Here is a 17,316-nt window from a genome sequence, read left to right as displayed (position 1 = left end):
CATAATATTACCGACACTCTGCTGCCTCCTTGTGGCTGATCCTGGTATGACAACCCCTGTATTACTATACACATAATATTACCGACACTCTGCTGCCTCCTTGTGGCTGATCCTGGTATGACAACCCCTGTATTACTATACACATAATATTACCGACACTCTGCTGCCTCCTTTATGGCTGATCCTGGTATGACTCCTCTGTATTACTATACACATAATATTACCGTCACTCTGCTGCCTCCTTGTGGCTGATCCTGGTATGACTCCTCTGTATTACTATACACATAATATTACCATCACTCTGCTGCCTCCTTGTGGCTGATCCTGGTATGACTCCCCTGTATTACTATACACATAATATTACCGACACTCTGCTGCCTCCTTGTGGCTGATCCTGGTATAACTCCCCTGTATTACTATACACATAATATTACCGACACTCTGCTGCCTCCTTGTGGCTGATCCTGGTATGACTCCTCCTGTATTACTATACACATAATATTACCGACACTCTGCTGCCTCCTTGTGGCTGATCCTGGTATGACAACCCCTGTATTACTATACACATAATATTACCGACACTCTGCTGCCTCCTTGTGGCTGATCCTGGTATGACTCCTCTGTATTACTATACACATAATATTACCGTCACTCTGCTGCCTCCTTGTGGCTGATCCTGGTATGACTCCTCTGTATTACTATACACATAATATTACCATCACTCTGCTGCCTCCTTGTGGCTGATCCTGGTATGACTCCCCTGTATTACTATACACATAATATTACCAACACTCTGCTGCCGCCTTGTGGCTGATCCTGGTATGACTCCCCTGTATTACTATACACATAATATTACCAACACTCTGCTGCCTCCTTGTGGCTGATCCTGGTATGACAACCCCTGTATTACTATACACATAATATTACCGACACTCTGCTGCCTCCTTGTGGCTGATCCTGGTATGACTCCCCTGTATTACTATACACATAATATTACTGACACTCTGCTGCCTCCTTGTGGCTGATCCTGGTATGACTCCCCTGTATTACTATACACATAATATTACCATCACTCTGCTGCCTCCTTGTGGCTGATCCTGGTATGACTCCCCTGTATTACTATACACATAATATTACCGACACTCTGCTGCCCCCTTGTGGCTGATCCTGGTATGACTCCCCTGTATTACTATACACATAATATTACCTACACTCTGCTGCCTCCTTGTGGCTGATCCTGGTATGACTCCCCTGTATTACTATACACATAATATTACCATCACTCTGCTGCCTCCTTGTGGCTTATCCTGGTATGACTCCCCCTGTATTACTATACACATAATATTACCGTCACTCTGCTGCCTCCTTGTGGCTGATCCTGGTATGACTGCCCTGTATTACTATACACATAATATTACCATCACTCTGCTGCCTCCTTGTGGCTGATCCTGGTATGACTCCTCTGTATTACTATACACATAATATTACCGACACTCTGCTGCCGGCTTGTGGCTGATCCTGGTATGACTCCCCTGTATTACTATACACATAATATTACCGACACTCTGCTGCCTCCTTGTGGCTGATCCTGGTATGAATCCCCTGTATTACTATACACATAATATTACTGACACTCTGCTGCCTCCTTGTGGCTGATCCTGGTATGACTCCCCTGTATTACTATACACATAATATTATTGACACTCTGCTGCCTCCTTGTGGCTGATCCTGGTATGACTCCCCCTGTATTACTATACACATAATATTACCTACACTCTGCTGCCTCCTTGTGGATGATTCTGGTATGACTCCCCTGTATTACTATACACATAATATTACCGACACTCTGCTGCCCCCTTGTGGCTGATCCTGGTATGACTCCTCTGTATTACTATACACATAATATTACCGACACTCTGCTGCCCCCTTGTGGCTGATCCTGGTATGACTCCTCTGTATTGCTATACACATAATATTACCGACACTCTGCTGCCTCCTTGTGGCTGATCCTGGTATGACTCCCCTGTATTACTATACACATAATATTACCGTCACTCTGCTGCCTCCTTGTGGCTGATCCTGGTATGACTCCCCTGTATTACTTTTATTACAAACTTTTATTGAAAAAATAATCTGCATTACAAAGATCGTATTACATGACAAAAACTGACACGGTTTTCAAATATAAGCAAAACATTGCAGATAGCAAACAAAATATTATTTGTACAATCTTTGGTACGGTCATACTTTTTATATCCTTAGATTATGGCAAACATATCAAGTTGTTTTATATATGTGTCATAGTTGTATAATGTAATGTTCCAATAAAAATAAAAAATAAATAAATAAAAATAAAAGTAAACATTAGAAAGTAATGGGTAGGAGTATTTCGTTTGAAAAAGAGAATAAAACTAAGGTACGATATGGTAATATATAGGCGTGTAGTCTATGCATCTGATGAATTTTTGTAAATAAACCATGGATTCCATTTTAGATCAAAAAGGTTATTTGTGTTATTCAATGTGTGAAAAATATTTTCCGTGAGTCTAATTTCTTCATTTCTTGATAAGATCTGTGAGAATGGTACAGAATTTTTCTTCCAATGGAAAGCTATAGTCCAAAGTGTGACAACACATATGGTGTGAATTAACTGCATAAGGGGGGGTTGTATGTCTGGGATATTATAAAATAAAAGACAATTGAGAAGTGAGAGTGAAATGTCTTTAGCAGCTAATTTATTAATCAGAGTGAATAACTCTTTCCATGTAGGAGAAAGCTTGTCGCAGCTCCAGAATATATGTGAGAGAGTATCTGGGGATGCACAACCTCTAAAGCAGTCCGGAGAAGTATCAGGATAGAATGTATTTAATTGAGCCGGTGTATAATACCACCTAGCAAAAAGTTTCACCGCTGTCTCTCTGACGTTCAGAGAATTAGTGCACCTTCTCAGGTTGGTCCACATTGTAGACCACTCAGAGGGGGATAATTGGGTATTAAGTTCTGTTTCCCATTTTTGCATATAGGGAAGTTTATCAACATGAGGAGAGGTATTCAGCATAACATATTGTGACAGTATTCACCGTCACTGGAAGTTAAAGACAGATGATTAATGGGTTGAATTGCTTCAGATGGGAGGGTCATATTTGCCAGCAATATCTCCATATAGGAATATGAAGATTTATTCCCATTTGCCATGAAATATGTTCTTCCTAAATGCTGTGTATATTACATATCTTTCAATGTCAGACAGGTTTTCCTTTTGTTGTGTATTGGGTGGGAATGTGGATTGCCCTGTCTCATTGTTAAGTGTTAATGACCTCCCATTGTTCTGTCTGTCTGCCTTAAGAGAAACTTATAGGTACAGTATGTGGATTGGATGCTAAGGGGGAGGGGGGATTGTCCCACATTGTATATTTTTGTGTACACTGTATGAGAGTGTAAAACTCTGTTCCTATTGGATTGTGAATATCACGTCCAGTCTTCAACAAGGTCCACCTAGGCGGTAACCTTGTGGGTGAAAACTGTATATAAGTCTGTTTCATGTTCAATAAAGAAGAAGAGAGTTTGTTCTTCACCCTCACTCTAGAGTCTTGTCTCTTATTGGGGGAATCTGCTGCAAGGGATTGCTATGGTCCTCCATACTCCCTTACAGAATCACTAAGCTCTTGTAAGAGCTTGTGTAAGAGCTTGTTCTGCTGCACTCTCTGGGGAAAGAGAGGTTCACCCACAGGAACCCGAAGCCTTGTCATAGGTCCAGGGTTGGTAGGAGATTGCGAGACCCTAACAAAGCTGCGGCGGTTCGTGGGGTCTGAAGTGGTTATGGTGTCTGGTGGAGTGCTTGGAGCCCCTCGGGAAGCACTAGGAGCATCCGTCAATAGAGGTACCCAGTCAGGGGTGTCCTGTTCCGTTACCCATATATTAGTGAGATAAGACCTTTTCCTCTCGGGTTTATAAGGCAGATGTGTTTGAATATGGTCATTGAAGAACTAGAGGGTTTAGGATAGTGTTTCTCATAAAAAGTTTTTATGTACTCAAATTGTATTGCTCAGAGATAGGAATGTTATGAGATGACTGCAGAGTGTTAAAGGTGGTAAATTGTTTAGCCTTATAAAAATCTTAAAGTTTGGTGAAGCCATTGTGAATCCACCATTGAAAAATGTTTGGGGAAAGATGGGCAAGGTTAAATCTTTGGTCACCTAAAAAGGAGGCACCAGGGGGAGGGTGTGAAATAAGAGGCTAATATTTTATACATTTGTTCCATATTTTTTTAGAATTAGAAACAATGGAGTGACGGTACGTGATGGAACGGATGGGTAAAGCATTGGACCATAATAGGCCTGGGAGGTAGAAAGGATGAACTGAATTACTTTCAAACTGTAACCATGGAATTGAGGAGTTAGGAATATTCCATTGAACTGTCTGGGTAAGTCTACAGGTAATATAGTATAGCCAGATTTGAGGGACCCCTAGACCACCTGACCGATGTGACTGATATAGGATCGTGTTAGCCATTCTAGGAGTTTTATTATTCCATATGAATTTATTTATCATAGTTTGAATTTTTTAATGACAGTTTTGGAGAGTGTGATAGGGAGATATCTGAAAAGGTATAAAAGTTTTGAGAGAATGTTCATTTTCATTTCATTTTAGGTTAGGGTTAGATCTTAGGGTTAGTTTCAGGGTCAGGGATAGGGCTAGGGTTAGGGCTATGATTAGGGTTAGGATTAGTGACAGTATTAGGTTTAGGGCTAGGGTTAGATGGTTAGGGTATGGTTAAGGTTATGGAATTAGTGCTAGGTTAAGGGATAGAGGGTTAGGGGGATAGGGTTAGAGTTGGGGTGCTAGGGTTAGGGTTAAGGGGTTAGGGTTAGCGGATAGGGTTAGAGGGTTTGGGTTAGGGATTAGGGTTAGGGTTAGTGTTAGGCCTAGGGTTAGGGTTAGGGCTAAGGTTAGGGTTAGAGTGTTAGGGTTAGAGGGTTAGGGTTAGTGGGTTAGGATTAGGGGGTTAGGGTTTAAGGGTTAGGGTAAGAGTTAGCGGTTCGGGGTTAGGTTGAGGGTTAGAGGGTTAGGGTTATGGGGTTAGGGTCAGGGTTAGGGTTAGAGGGTTAGGGTTAGAGGGTTCGGGTTCAGGTTAGAGGGTTATGGTTAGGGTTAGTGGGTTAGGGTTAGAGTTAGGTTTAGAGGGTAAAGGTTAGGGTTAAAGTTAGGGTCAGGGTTAAAGTGTTAAGGTTAGGGTTAGAGGGTTAGGGTTAGATGGTTAGGGTTAGCGGTTAGTGTTAGGGTTAGAGAGTAAGGCTTAGAATTTAGGGTTAGGGGTTAGAGTTAGGGTGAGGGTTAGGGTTAGATGGTTAGGGTTAGCAGTTAGTGTTAGGGTTAGAGAGTAAGGCTTAGAATTTAGGGTTAGGGGTTAGAGTTAGGGTGAGGGTTAGGGTTAGATGGTTAGGGTTAGCGGTTAGTGTTAGGGTTAGAGAGTAAGGCTTAGAATTTAGGGTTAGGGGTTAGGGGGTTAAGGTTAGCGGGATTAGGGTTAGATAGGGTTAGCTTTAGGGTTGGATAAGGTTAAGATTTGGGGTTAGAGTTAGGGTTAGGGCATAGGGCTATTGTTAGGGTTAGGGTTAGGGCTAAGGGTTGGGTTAGGTTTAGGGTTAAGGCTAGGGTTACGGTTAGGATTAGTGGTTAGGGTTAGGGGGTTAGGGTTAGTGCTTAGGTTTAGGGGTTAGGGTTAGAGTTAGGGTTAGACAGAGTAGACAAACGGAAGGGTTTTGACTTAGGAAACTGGTCATGGACCCACCCCAGAGGTAAACGTTCAGTTTGTGTGGCCTCAGAGGTCAAAGGTTAGGGTTAAGGTTAGGGATTACGGCTAGTGTAAGAGTTAGTGTTAGGTTTAGGGTTAGGTTAGGGTTGGGTTAGGGTTAGTGCTGGGGCTAGATCTAGGGATACAGGTTAGGGTTATGGTTAAGGGTTAGGGTTAAGGTTAGCATTAGATACTTATGGTTAGGGATAGAGTTAAGGTTTGGGTTAGGGTTGGATACATAGGGTTAGATACATAGGCTTAGAGTTAGGGTTAGATACAGGTTAGGGTTAGTGGGTTAGGGTTATAGGGTTAGGGTTAGGGATAAAGGTTAGCGGTTAGGGTTAGGGGCTAGGGGATAGGGTTAGGGTTCTGGTTATGGGTTAGGGGTTATGTTTAGGGTTAGGGTTTAGGGTTAGGGTTAGGGTTAGGGTTAGGGTTAGAGGGTTAGGGCTAAGGTTAGAGTTAGAGGGTTAAGGTTAGGGTTAGAGGGTTAGGGTGTAAGGGTAAGGGTTAGAGGGTTAAGGTTAGGGTTTGAGGGTTAAGGATAGGGTTAGGGTTAGAGTTAAGCTTAGAGTTAGAGGGTTAAGTTTAGGGTTAGGTTTATGGATAGAGGGTTAGAGAGTTAGAGGGTTAGGGTTAGGCTTAGTGTTAGGGTTAGAGTTTTGGTGAGGGATAGGGTTAGAGGGTTAGGGGTTAGGGTTAGGGGGTTAGGGTTAGAATTACCTTTTAGGGGTTAGGGGGTTAGGGGTTAGGGTTGGGGTTAGGGTTATGAATAGGGTTATGGTAAGTGTTAGGGTAAGGATTAGGATTTAGGGTTAGGGGTAGGGTTTGGGTTGGTTTAAGGGATAGGGTTATGGTGTTAGGGTTAGAAGGTGCGGGTTATGATTAGGGTTTAGGGTTAGGGTTTAGGGTTAGGGTTAGGGGTTATGGTTAGAGGTTTAGAGAGTTAAAGGGTTAGATTTAGGGTTAATGGTTAGAGTTGGGGTGTTAGGGTTAGGGTTAAGGGGTTAGGGGTTAGGTTAGGGTTAGGGGTTAGGGTTAGTGTTAGGGCTAGGGATAAGGTTAGGGCTAGGGCTAAGGTTAGGGGTTAGGGTGAGGGTGTTAGGGTTAGAGGGTTAAGGTTAGGGTTTGAGGGTTAAGGATAGGGTTAGGGTTAGTGGGTTAGGATTAGGGGGTTAGAGTTAGATTTGTGGGGTTAGGGTTAGAGGGTTAGGGTTACTGTTAGGGTTTAGGTGGTAGGGTTAGAGGGTTAGGGTTAGAGGGTTAGGGCTAGAGGGTTAGGGTTAGAGAATTGAGGGTAAGGGTACGAGGGTTACAGGATTAGGGTTAGGGTTAGGGTTAGAGGGTTAGGGTTACGGTTAGAGTTAGGGCTTAGGGTTAGGGGTTAGGGGTTTCAGTTAGGGTTAGTGGCTTAGGGTTAGAGGGTTAGGGTTATAGGGTTAGGGTTAGGGTGTTAAGGGTTAGGGTTAGGGTTAAGGTTAGGGTTAGATGGTTAGGGTTAGAGGGTTAGGGTTAGAGGGTTACGGTTAGGGTTAGAGGGTTAGGATTAGGGTACAGGTTAGGGTTAGAGGGTTAGGGTTAGGGATAGGGTTAGAGGGTTAGGGTTAGAATTTAGGGTAAGGGGTTATGGGGTTAGGGGTAGGGGGTTAGGGTTAGATAAAGATAGCTTTAGGGTTTGATAGGGTTAGGGTTAGGATCAGGTTTAGAGGGTAAGGGTGTTAGGGCTAGAGGGTTGGGGTTGGAGTTTGAGAGTTAAGGTTAGGGTTAGAGGGTTAAGGTTAGGATGAGGTGTAGGGATAGAGGGTTACAGTTAGGGTGAGGGTTAGGGTTAGGGTTAGAAGGTTTGGGTTAGGGGTTAGGATTAGCTGGTTAGGGTTACAGGGTTAGGGTTAGAATTTATTTTTCGGGGTTAGGGGGTTGGGGGGTTAGGGTTAGGGGTTAGGGTTGGGGTTAGGGTTGGGGATAGTGTTATGTTAAGGGTTAGGGTTTAGAAGTTAGAGTTAGGATTTAGGTTTTTTTCAGGGATAGGGTTAGGATGCTAGGGTTAGAGGGCAAGGGCTATGGTTAGGGTTTAGGGTTAGGTTTTAGGTTTTAGGGCTTAGAGTTTGGGGTAGGGTTTAGGGTTAGGAATGGAAGTTGGAGTTAGAGGTTTAGAGGGTTAAAGGGTTATACTTAGGGTTAGAGCTGGGGTGTTAGGGTTAGTGTTATAGGATTAGGGTTAGCGGATAGGGTTAGAGGGTTAGGGTTAGGGGTTAGGTTTCGGGTGAGGGGGTTAGGGTTTATGGTAATGTTAGGGCTAGGGTTAGGGTTAGGGCTAGGGTTAGGGTTAGGGCTATTGCTAGGGCTAAGGTTAGGGGGTTAGGGTTAGGGTTAGGGTTCGGGGGTTAGGGTTAGAGGGTAAGGGTTAGTGGGTTAGGATAAGGGGGTTAGAGTTAGAGGGTTAGGGTAAGAGTTAGCGTTTGGGGGTTAGGATGAGGGTTAGAAGGTAAGAGTTATGGGGATAGGGTTAGGGTTAGACGGTTAGGGTTACTGTTAGGGTGGTAGGGTTAAAGGGTTAGGGTTAGAGGGTTAGGTTTAGGGTTAGAGAATTAGAGTTAGGGTTAGTAGGTTACAGGATTAGGTTTAAGGTTAGAGTTAGGGTTAGGTTTAGGTTTAGAGGGTTAGGGTTTGTGGGTTAGGGGGCTATAGCTAGGGTTAGAGATAGAGGGTTAGGGTTAGAGGGTTAGGATTAGGGTTAGAGTTATGGCTTAGGGTTCAGGGTTAGGGGTTTGGGTTATTGTTAGAGGGTTAGGGTTAGGGTTAGAGGGTTAGGGTTGGGGTTAGGGTTATAGGGTTAGGGTTAGGGTGTTAGGGTTAGGGTTAGAGGGTTAGGGTTAGAGTGTTAAGGTTAGGGTTAGAAGGTTAGGAGTAGGGTACGGGTTAGGGTTAAGGATAGGGTTAGAGGGTTAAGGTTAGAATTTAGGGTAAGGGGTTAGGGGTAGGGGGTTAGGGTTAGATAGGGATAGATTTAGGGTTGGATAGGGTTAGGGTTTGGGGTTAGGGTTAATGTTAGGGTCAGGGCTAAGGCTACGGCTAGGGCTAGGGTTAGGGTTAGAGCTATGGTTTGGGTTAGGGTTAGTGATAGGATTTGGTTTAGGGCTAAGGTTAGGGTTAGAGGGTTAGGGTTATGGTTAAGGTTATGGGATTAGTTGGGATTAGTTAGAGTTGGGGTGTTAGGGTTAAGGGCTTAGGGTTTAGGGTTAGTGGATGGGTTAGGGTTAGGTTTAGGTAGTTAGGGTTTAGGGTTAGTATAAGGGCTAGGGTTAGGGCTAAGGTTAGGGTTAGGGTTAGAGGGTTAGGGTTAGTGGGTTAGGATTAGGGGGTTAGGGTTAGAGGGTTAGGGTAAGAGTTAGCGGTTGAGGGATAGGATGAGGGTTAGAGGGTTAGGGTTATGGCATTAGGGTTAGAGGGCTAGGATTACTCTTAGGGTTAGGGTGGTTGGGCTATAGGGTTAGGGTTAGAGACTTGAGGGTAAGGGTAAGAGGGTTTACAGGATTAGGGTTAGAGTTAGGTTTAGGGTTAGGTTTAGTGTTAGAGGGTTAGCGTTTGTGGGTTAGGGTTAGGGTGAGAGTTAGAGGGTTAGGACTAGGGTTAGGGTTTGATGGTTAGGGTTACGGTTAGAGTTAGGGCTTAGGGGTTAGGGGTTTGAGTTAGGGTTAGAGGGTTAGGGTTAGAGGGTTAGGGTTATAGGGTTAGGGTGTTAGGGTTAGGGTTAGAGGGCTAGGGTTAGGGTTAGTGGGTTATAATTAAGGTTAGGTTTAGGGTTAGAGGGTTAATATTAGGGTTAGGGTTAGAGGGTTAGGACTAGGGTTTGGGTTAAGGTTAAAGGGTTTTGGTTATGGATTGGGTTAGAGGGTTAGGGTTAGAATTTAGGGTAAGGGGTTAAGGGTAGGGGGTTAGGGTTAGATAGGGATAGCTTTAGATTTGGATAGGGTTAGGGTTTAGGGTTGGGGTCCGGTTTAGAGGGTTAGGGTTAGAGGGTTGGGGTTAGGGTTTGGGGGTTAAGATAAAGGTTAGGGTTAGAGGGTTAGGGTTAGAGGGTTAGGGTTAGAGAATTAGGGTTAGAGTTATTAGGTTACAGGATTAGGTTTAGGGTTTGAGATAGGGTTAGGTTTAGGGTTAGGTTTAGGGTTAGAGGGTTAGGGTTTGTGGGTTAGGGGGTTAGGGTTAGGTTTAGAGATAGAGTTAGTGCTAGGGTTAGGGTTAGAGAGTTAGGATTAGAGTTAGGGCTTAGGGTTAGGGGTTTGGGTTTGGGTTTGGGTTAGGGTTAGAGGGTTAAGGTTAGGGTTATAGGGTAAGGGTTAGGGTGTTAAGGTTAGAGGGTCAGGGTTTGAGGATTAGGGTTAGGGTTTGAGGATTAAGGTTAGGGTTAGGGTTAGAGGGTTAGAGGGTTAGGGTTAGGGATAGGGTTAGAGGGTTAAGGTTTGAATTTAGAGTAAGGGATTAGGGGGTTAGGGGGTTAGGATAAGGGGGTTAGAGTTAGAGGGTGAGGGTAAGAGTTAGGGTTTGGGGGTTAGGGTGAGGGTTAGAGGGTTATGGTTAGGGGGTTAGGGTTAGGGTTAAAGGGATAGGGTTTCTGTTAGTATTAGAGTTAGGGTTAGTGGGTTAGGGTTACAGGGTTAGGGTTAGATGATTAGGGTTAGAGTTAGAGGGTTAGAGGGTTAGGGTTATGGTTAGAGGGTTTGGGTTAGGGTTAGAGGGTTATGGTTAGGGGGTTATGGTTAGTGTTAGGGTTAGATGGTTAAAGGTTTGAGTTAAGGTTAGGTTTAGGGTTAGAGGGTTAAGGTTAGGGTTAGAGGGTTAGGATTAGGGTTAGAGGGTTAGGGTTAGGGATTGGGTTAGTGTTAGAATTTAGGGTAAGGGGTTAGGGGTAAGGGGTTAGGGTTTGATAGGCATAGCTTTAGGGTTGGATAGGGTTAGGGTTTAGGGTTGGGGTCCGGTTTAGAGGGTTAGGGTTAGAGGGTTGGGGTTAGGGTTTGAGGGTTAAGATAAGGGTTAGGGTTAGAGGGTTAGGGTTAGAGGGTTACGGTTAGAGAAATAGGGTTAGAGTTAGTAGGTTACAGGATTAGGTTTAGGGTTAGAGATAGGTTTAGGGTTAGAGGGTTAGGGTTTGTGGGTTAGGGGGTTATGGTTAGGTTTAGAGGGTTAGGGTTAGTGCTAGGGTTAGGGTTAGAGTTAGGGCTTAGTGTTAGGGGTTAGGGGTATGGGTTTGGGTTTGGGTTAGGGTTAGAGGGTTCGGGTTATAGGGTTAGGGTTAGGGTGTGTGGGTTAGAGGGTTAGGGTTAGAGGGTTAGGGTTAGAGGGTCAGTATTTGGGGGTTAGAGTTAGATTTATGGGGTTAGGGTTAGGGTTAGAGGGTTAGGGTTACTGTTAGGGTTAGGGTGGTAGGGTTTTGAGGGTTAGGGTTAGAGGGTTAGGGCTAGAGGGTTAGGGTTAGAGAATTGAGGGTAAGGGTAAGAGGATTACAGGATTAGGGTAAGGTTTAGGGTTAGGTTTAGGGTTAGAGGGTTAGGGTTAGGACTAGGGTTAGGGTTAGAGGATTAAGGTTACGGTTAGAGTTAGGGCTTAGGGTTAGGGGTTAGGGGTTTCAGTTAGGGTTAGGGTTAGAGGGATAAGGTTAGGGTTAGAGGGTTAGGATTAGGGTACGGGTTATAGTTAGAGGGTTAGGGATAGGGTTAGGGTTAGAATTTAGGGTAAGGGGTTATGGAGTTAGGGGGTTAGGGTTAGATAAAGATAGCTTTAGGGCTGGATAGGGTTAGGGTTAGGATCAGGTTTAGATGGTTAGGGTGTTAGCGTCAGAGGGTTGGGGTTAGGGTTTGAGGGTTAAGGTTAGTGTTAGAGGGTTAAGGTTAGGGTGAGGTTTAGGGATAGAGGGTTAGAGGGTTAGGGTTAGGGTTAGAGTTAGGGTGAGGGCTAGGGGGTTAGGGTTAGGGGTTAGGATTAGGGGGTTAGGGTTACAGGGTTAGGGTTAGGGTTAGAATTTAGTTTTACGGGTTAGGGGGTTGAGAGAATAGGGTTAGGGGTTAGGGTTGGGGTTAGGGTTAGGGATAGGGTTAGGGTTATGTTAAGGGTTAGGGGTTAGAAGTTAGGGTTAGGGTTGGGGTTTAGGTTTGTTTCAGGAATAGGGTTAGTGTGCTAGGGTTAGAGGGCGAGGGATATGGTTAGGGTTTAGGGTTAGGGGTAGGGTTTAGGGTTAGGGTTAGAGGTTATGGTTAGAGGTTTAGAGGGTTAAAGGGTTATACTTAGGGTAAGGGGTTAGAGTTGGGGTGTTAGGGTTAGGGTTAAAGGGTTAGGGTTAGTGGATAGGGTTAGAGGGTTAGGGGTTAGGTTTAGGGTTAGGGGGTTAGGGGTTAGGATTAATGTTAGGGCTATAGCTAGGGCTAAGGTTAGGGGTTTAGGGTTAGGGTTCAAGGGTTAGGGTTAGAGGGTTAGGGTTAGTGGGTTAGGATTAGGGGGTCAGAGTTAGAGGGTTAGGGTAAGAGTTAGCATTTGGGGGTTAGGATGCGGGTGAGAGGGTTAGGGTCATGGGGATAGGGATAGGGTTAGACAGTTAGGGTTACTGTTAGGGTGGTAGGGCTAAAGGGTTAGGGTTAGAGGGTTAGGGTTAGAGAATTAGGGTTAGGGTTAGTAGGTTACAGGATTAGGTTTAGGGTTAGAGTTAGGGTTAGGGTTAGGGTTAGGTTTAGGGTTAGAGGGTTAGGGTTTGTGGGTTAGGGTTAGATGGCTATGGTTAGGGTTAGAGTTAGAGGGTTAGGGTTAGAGGGTTAGGATTAGGGTTAGAGTTATGGCTTAGGGTTTGGGGTTAGGGGTTTGGGTTAGGGTTAGAGGGTTAGGGTTAGAGGGTTAGGGTTATAGGGTTAGGGTGTTAGGGTTAGAGGGTTAGGGTTAGAGTGTTAAGGTTAGGGTTAGAGGGTTAGGATTAGGGGTAGGGTTAGTGGGTTAGGGTTAGGTATAGGGTTAGAGATAGGGTTAGAGGGTTAAGGTTAGAATTTAGGGTAAGGGTTAGGGGGTTAGGGGTAGGGGGTTAGGGTTAGATAGGGATAGCTTTAGGGTTGGATAGGGTTAGGGTTTGGAGTTAGAGTTATGGTTAGGGTTAGGGCTTACGGTTAGTGTTAGTGTCAGGGCTAAGGCTAGGGCTAGGGTTAGGGCTATGGTTTGGGTTACTGTTAGTGATAGGATTAGGTTTAGGGCTAAGGTTAGGGTTAGAGGGTTAGGGTTATGGTTAAGGTTATGGGATTAGTGTTAGGTTAAGGGATAGAGGGTTGGGGTTTGGGGGTTAGGGTTAGAGTTGGGGTGTTAGGGTTAGGGTTAAGGGTTTAGGGTTAGTGGATGGGTTAGGGTTAGGGGGTTAGGGTAAGTGTTAGGGCTAGGGATAGGGTTAGGGCTAAGGTTAGGGTTAGGGGTTAGGGTTAGGGAGTTAGGGTTAGAGTTAGATGGTTAGGGTTAGAGGGTTAGGATTAGGGTTAAAGTTATGGCTTAGGGTTCGGGGTTAGAGGTTTGGGTTAGGGTTAGAGGGTTAAGGTTAGGGTTAGAGAGTTAGGGTTACAGGGTTAGGGTTATAGGGTTAGGGTGTTAGGGTTAGGGTTAGAGGGTTAGGGTTAGAGTGTTAAGGTTAGGGTTAGAGGGTTAGGATTAGGGTTAGGGTTAGAAGGTTAGGGTTAGGGATAGGGTTGGAGGGTTAAGGTTAGAATTTAGGGTAAGGGGTTAGGGGGTTAGGGGTATAGGGTTAGATAGGGATAGCTTTAGGGTTGGATAGGGTTAGGGTTTGGGGTTAGAGTTATGGTTAGGGTTAGGGCTTAGGGTTAGTGTTAGGGTCAGGGCTAAGGCTACGGCTATGGTTAGGGTTAGTTTTAGGGCTATGGTTTGGGTTAGGGTTAGTGATAGGATTAGGGTTAGGGTTAGGGTTAGGGTTAGAGGGTTAGTGTTATGGTTAAGGTTATGGGATTAGTGTTAGGTTAAGGGATAGAGGGTTGGGGTCTGGGGGTTAGGATTAGAGTTGGGGTTTAAGGGTTAAGGGTTTAGGGATAGTGGATGGGTTAGAGTTAGGGTTAGGGGGTAAGGGGTTAGGGTTAGTGTTACGGCTAGGGTTAGGGCTAAGGTTAGGGTTAGGGTTAGAGGGTTAGGGTGAGTGGGTTAGGATTAGGGTGTTAGGGTTAGAGGGTTAGGATAAGAGTTAGCGGTTGGGGGATAGGATGAGGGTTAGAGGGTTATGGCATTAGGGTTAGAGGGTTAGGATTACTGTTAGGGTTAAGGTGGTTGGGCTATAGGTTTAGGGTTAGGGTGTTAGGGTTAGTGTTAGAGGGTTAGGGTTAGAGTGTTAAGGTTAGGGTTTGAGGCTTAGGATTAGGGATAGGGGTAGGGTTAGAGGGTTAGGGTTAGGTATAGGGTTAGAGATAGGGTTAGAGGGTTAAGGTTAGAATTTAGGGTAAGGGGTTAGGGGGTTAGGGGTAGGGGGTTAGGGTTAGATAGGGATAGCTTTAGGGTTGGATAGGGTTAGGGTTTGGGGTTAGAGTTATGGTTAGGGTTAGGGCTTACGGTTAGTGTTAGTGTCAGGGCTAAGGCAAGGGCTAGGGTTAGGGCTATGGTTTGGGTTAGGGTTAGTGATAGGATTAGGTTTAGGGCTAAGGTTAGGGTTAGAGGGTTAGGGTTATGGTTAAGGTTATGGGATTAGTGTTAGGTTAAGGGATAGAGGGTTGGGGTTTGGGGGTTAGGGTTAGAGTTGGGGTGTTAGGGTTAAGGGTTTAGGGTTAGTGGATGGGTTAGGGTTAGGTTTAGGGTTAGGGGGTTAGGGTTAGTGTTAGGGCTAGAGTTTGATGGTTAGGGTTAGAGGGTTAGGATTAGGGTTAAAGTTATGGCTTAGGGTTCGGGGTTAGAGGTTTGGGTTAGGGTTAGAGGGTTAAGGTTAGGGTTAGAGAGTTAGGGTTACAGGGTTAGGGTTATAGGGTTAGGGTGTTAGGGTTAGGGGGTTAGGGTTAGAGTGTTAAGGTTAGGGATAGGGTTGGAGGGTTAAGTTTAGAATTTAGGGTAAGGGGTTAGGGGGTTAGGGGTATAGGGTTAGATAGGGATAGCTTTAGGGTTGGATAGGGTTAGGGTTTGGGGTTAGAGTTATGGTTAGGGTTAGGGTTAGGGTCAGGGCTAAGGCTACGGCTATGGTTAGAGTTAGTTTTAGGGCTATGGTTTGGGTTAGGGTTAGTGATAGGATTAGGGTTAGGGTTAGGGTTAGAGGGTTAGTGTTATGGTTAAGGTTATGGGATTAGTGTTAGGTTAAGGGATAGAGGGTTGGGGTCTGGGGGTTAGGATTAGAGTTGGGGTTTAAGGGTTTAGGGTTTAGGGTTAGTGGATGGGTTAGAGTTAGGGTTAGGTTTAGGGTTAGGGGGTAAGGGGTTAGGGTTAGTGTTACGGCTAGGGTTAGGGCTAAGGTTAGGGTTAGGGTTAGAGGGTTAGGGTGAGTGGGTTAGGATTAGGGTGTTAGGGTTAGAGGGTTAGGATAAGAGTTAGCGGTTGGGGGATAGGATGAGGGTTAGAGGGTTATGGCATTAGGGTTAGAGGGTTAGGATTACTGTTAGGGTTAGGGTGGTTGGGCTATAGGTTTAGTGTTAGAGGGTTAGGGTTAGCATTTGTGGGTTAGGGTTAGGGTGAGAGTTAGAGGGTTAGGACGAGGGTTAGGGTTAGATGGTTAGGGTTACGGTTAGAGTTAGGGCTTAGGGGTTAGGGGTTTTAGTTAGGGTTAGAGGGTTAGGGTTATAGGGTTAGGGTGTTAGGGTTATAGTTACAGGGTTAGGGATAGAGTTAGAGGGTTAGAGTTAAGGTTAGGTTTAGGGTTAGAGGGTTAAGATTAGGTTTAGGTCTAGAGGGTTAGGATTAGGGTTCGGGTTAGGTTTAGAGGGTTAGGGTTAGGGATTGGGTTAGTGTTAGAATTTAGGGTAAGGGGTTAGGGGTAGGGGGTTAGGATTTGATAGGGATAGCTTTAGGGTTGGATAGGGTTAGGGTTTAGGGTTGGGGTCCGGTTTAGAGGGTTAGGGTTAGAGGGTTGGGGTTAGGGTTTGAGAGTTAAGATAAGGGTTAGAGGGTTAGGGTTAGAGGGTTACGGTTAGAGAATTAGGGTTAGAGTTAGTAGGTTACAGGTTTAGGTTTAGGGTTAGAGATAGGGTTAGGTTTAGGGTTAGAGGGTTAGGGTTTGTGGGTTAGGGGGTTAGGGTTAGGTTTAGAGTTAGAGGGTTAGGGTTAGTGCTAGGGTTAGGGTTAGAGGGTTAGGGTTAGAGTTAGGGCTTAGTGTAAGGGGTTAGGGGTATGGTTTTGGGTTAGGGTTAGAGGGTTAGGGTTATAGGGTTAGGGTGTTAGGGTTAGAGGGTTAGGGTTAGAGGGTTAGAGGGTTAAGGTTAGGGTTAGAGGGTTAGAGGGTTAGGGTTAGGGATAGTGTTAAAGTTTTAAGGTTTGAATTTAGAGTAAGGGGTTAGGGTTAGGGGGTTAGGGTTAGGGGTATAGGATTAGGGTGTTAGAGTTAGAGGGTGAGGTTAAGAGTTAGGGTTTGGGGGTTAGGGTGAAGGTTAGAGGGTTATGGTTAGGGGGTTAGGGTTAGGGTTAAAGGGATAGGTTTACTGTTAGTGTTAGAGTTAGGGTTAGTGTGTTAGGGTTACAGGGTTAGGGTTAGGGTTAGAGGATTAGGGTTAGAGTAAGAGGGTTAGAGGGTTAGGGTTATGGTTAGAGTTAGGGTTAGAGTTAGGGTCTAAGGGTTTGGGCTAGGGTTAGAGGGTTATGGTTAGGGGGTTACGGTTAGAGTTAGGGTTAGAGGGTTAGGGCTAAGGTTAGGGTTTGGGCTAGGGTTAGGGTTAGAGGGTTAAGGTTAGAGGGTTAAGGTTAGTGCTTAGTGTTAGGGTTTAGGTTTAGGGTTAGAGGGTTAGGGTTAGGGTTAGAGGGTTCGGGTGTAAGGGTAAGGGTTAGAGGGTTGGGGTTAGGGTTTGAGGGTTAAGGATAGGGTTAGGGTTCGAGTTAAGGTTAGGGATAGAGGGTTAAGTTTAGGGTTAGGTTTATGGATAGAGGGTTAGAGGGTTAGGGTTAGTGTTAGGGTTAGAGTTAGGGTGAGGGTTAGGGTTATAGGGTTAGGGGTTAGGGTTAGGGGGTTAGGGTTAGGGTTAGAATTTCGTTTTAGGGGTTAGGGTTTAGGGGATTAGGGTTGGGGTTAGGGTTAGGGTTAGGGAAAGGGTTAGGGTAAGGGGTTAGGAGTTAGGGTTATGGTTTAGGGTTAGGGTTTAGAGTTAGGGTTTAGGTTTAGGGTTAGAGGTTTAGAGGATTAAAGGGTTAGATTTAGGGTTAAGGGTAAAAGTTGGGGTGTTAGGGTTAGGGTTAGAGGGTTAGGGTTAGGGTTAGAGGGTTAAGGTTAGGGTTAGAGGGTTAGGATAAGGGTGCGGGTTAGAGTTAGAGGGTTAGGGTTAGGGATAGGGTTAGAGGGTTAGGGTTAGAATTTAGGGTAAGGGGTTATGGGG

This window comes from Pelophylax lessonae (assembly GCF_965119305.1).
Source record: "Pelophylax lessonae genome assembly, contig: HAP1_SCAFFOLD_86, whole genome shotgun sequence".
Taxonomy (NCBI): Eukaryota; Metazoa; Chordata; class Amphibia; order Anura; family Ranidae; genus Pelophylax; species Pelophylax lessonae.
This window is presented reverse-complemented; position numbering follows the sequence as displayed.